At 29.7% G+C, this 2,269-nt stretch overlaps 1 long non-coding RNA gene across 1 annotated transcript in view; it reads left to right on the plus strand.

The window, feature by feature from the left end:
• Window positions 1-2,158, plus strand: part of LOC108736399 — a 9,578-nt gene extending 7,420 nt beyond the window's left edge. Inside the window, exons 3-4 of the long non-coding RNA XR_001937714.2 lie at window positions 1,494-1,700; window positions 1,921-2,158. This is a non-coding gene — a long non-coding RNA (uncharacterized LOC108736399). The remainder of the gene's footprint in view (window positions 1-1,493; window positions 1,701-1,920) is intronic.
• The last annotated feature ends 111 nt before the right edge of the window (window positions 2,159-2,269 follow it).

A 2,269-nucleotide genomic window follows, 5' to 3' on the forward strand; every position in this document is an offset into this window, starting at 1 on the left:
AATTTATCCTGCGATTTAATATTCTGTATTATATATATATATATATATCCTACATCAAGGTCATTAATACTTGGATCGCAGGAAAATTACACCACAGAAATTGTTTATTAATAAATTAAAAAACTTTAATTGTGAACAAATAAATAACAATAAGGTACTTACAAAATTATACTGCAATTACCTAGTTTCTTAATTTGAATTTAACGTTTTGTCTCTATGTGTAGTTTAAGATCCCTAAACTAGATAAATTGACGATAACAAGTAGAGTTCATTTAACTTAGAAATCTTCTGATTTGATTACGTATAAATTAAACCACAGAAAGTGATTAAATTGTGTGTATTTATTAATCAATTAAGTTATGGTCAAGCCCTACTAATACATAAAAATATAAAAATAAAGGTAATGTATAGACGTTATTCACATCTAAACTACAACGAACAGTTTAATCAGTTATCTAAACTTAATATCATTTATAATTATTTGTAATTATGGTTTTACGTATAACTTATTTAATTCGTTCCCAATTCGACTGTATTTTTTTATGTGTTTGTTCCGCTATTTCTTTGCGAATTGTAAACAGATTTTTATGATTTTTTTATTGGATAGGCTATATCGAAAAACTATTTTCTATTTTTATTATTTATTATTTTATTTTCAAAGCAGGTCTTTGTCTCATCCGTGAATAATTTATATTCCAGAACATCCGTAATTCAATTTAGATCTAGAATAATTATCTTCTTTAATGTTCCCTTTTTCAAGTTTTCACTATCTCTTTCGCTCTTGTATTCAGTTATTTTTGGAGTTGTGATCAGGAGGCAACAAAAACACATAAATTCAATTCTGTAAAACGGGGATGAAACTAGTTACGCTGTTGGTTAAATTACGAAACTTTTGCCGCGAAATCGAATTTGATGCTTCTGATTGGCGTTTTATACGCGTCATCAGTGCTTCATGCAGTAGCTTTCGCAACTTCGAGGCAAGCTGGAAACGCTCTCGGTTCATTATAAGTCGATAGTTGTTCATAGCGGTAGGATGTGTTTTCGCGTCTTTTAAATTTAACTTACTGAGCTAATTTTTTCGCAGAATTAAATTTTTTTTTCTACGTGTAATACCCTGAATATTTAGATTGATTGATTCATACTATATTATTATTTTTCGCAGTTGTCCACAGCACAAATTAAATTGACAAAATTGTTAAGGTATGTCTTGAAACAGACGCTACGTCGCCATTTTAAAATGCCACTTTGTTCGTTTTTGACAGTGGTTTTTGGTTACGTGTTTTTGTTTTTCATTTATTTAATACGAGTGTTTATTTCTTTTTTGTTCATTTATAATTACTATATGTATCTTGTCTTGGAAGAGAAACCACGCCACATCGCCATTTTAAAAGTAACAATTTTACTTTTACTTGCTCTTTTCTAAGTGTTTTTATTCTATTTCATTACTTATTTACTTTATATAATAGTTAATTTGTTTTTCTCTTTTTTTACAGATTGAAGATAAACTAGTGAGGAGATTGAAATTCATTTTGATGCTACTATGGTAAATTAAATTATGGAGCATTGGTTGCGTTAGTCCTCATTTGTCCTCAGAAAGTAGTTGCACCTATGGTCATAAGGAAAGCACGAAAGTGCCTCTTTCTCCATTGGTAATGGAGACAATGGCTGTTGCTGAGGATAGGATTTATGACAATGAACTGGTATGTAAAAGTATCAATTAAAAACACTAAGTGAGGTCCTTGAAATTTAATTTCTTAGACAATTGTAACTTGCTTCAATAGAAAACTTTTAAACAACATTCTAGATGTGGCAGATCCAGAGTTAATGTGGAACATATCTTTTCATAAGTGTGAATGTTACTGATTTACTTGTTTTAAAAGTGGTAATTAATTACTGTTTTTTTCCCCTTTTTTTTTATAGATTGTCTGACAAGCGAGAAGGAATTAACTTTGGTGCTACTTAAACAACCGTCGCTTTTGATGCCTTCATCTTGCAACATTAAGTATGCAATTAATTTTGGCCCTGAAAATGGAAATCAATTTGGAAAGCAGTGAAACAACAAATTGTCTGCAGTGGCGCTCCTCCTAGATTTGCTCATCATACTGGTAGCCCCTTACAATAAATTATGGTAAGAATACATGACAATATTAATTGCTGTTTATTAATCTGTAATGGCATTTGTTTTAACAATTATCTATTGTCTACAGTATAAATTGACATTTTGGCGTATGTATAATATTTCTTTTAAATATCTATTGTTCACAACTAT

Source organism: Agrilus planipennis, unplaced genomic scaffold, assembly GCF_000699045.2.
Source record: "Agrilus planipennis isolate EAB-ADULT unplaced genomic scaffold, Apla_2.0 scaffold149, whole genome shotgun sequence".
NCBI classification, from domain to species: Eukaryota; Metazoa; Arthropoda; class Insecta; order Coleoptera; family Buprestidae; genus Agrilus; species Agrilus planipennis.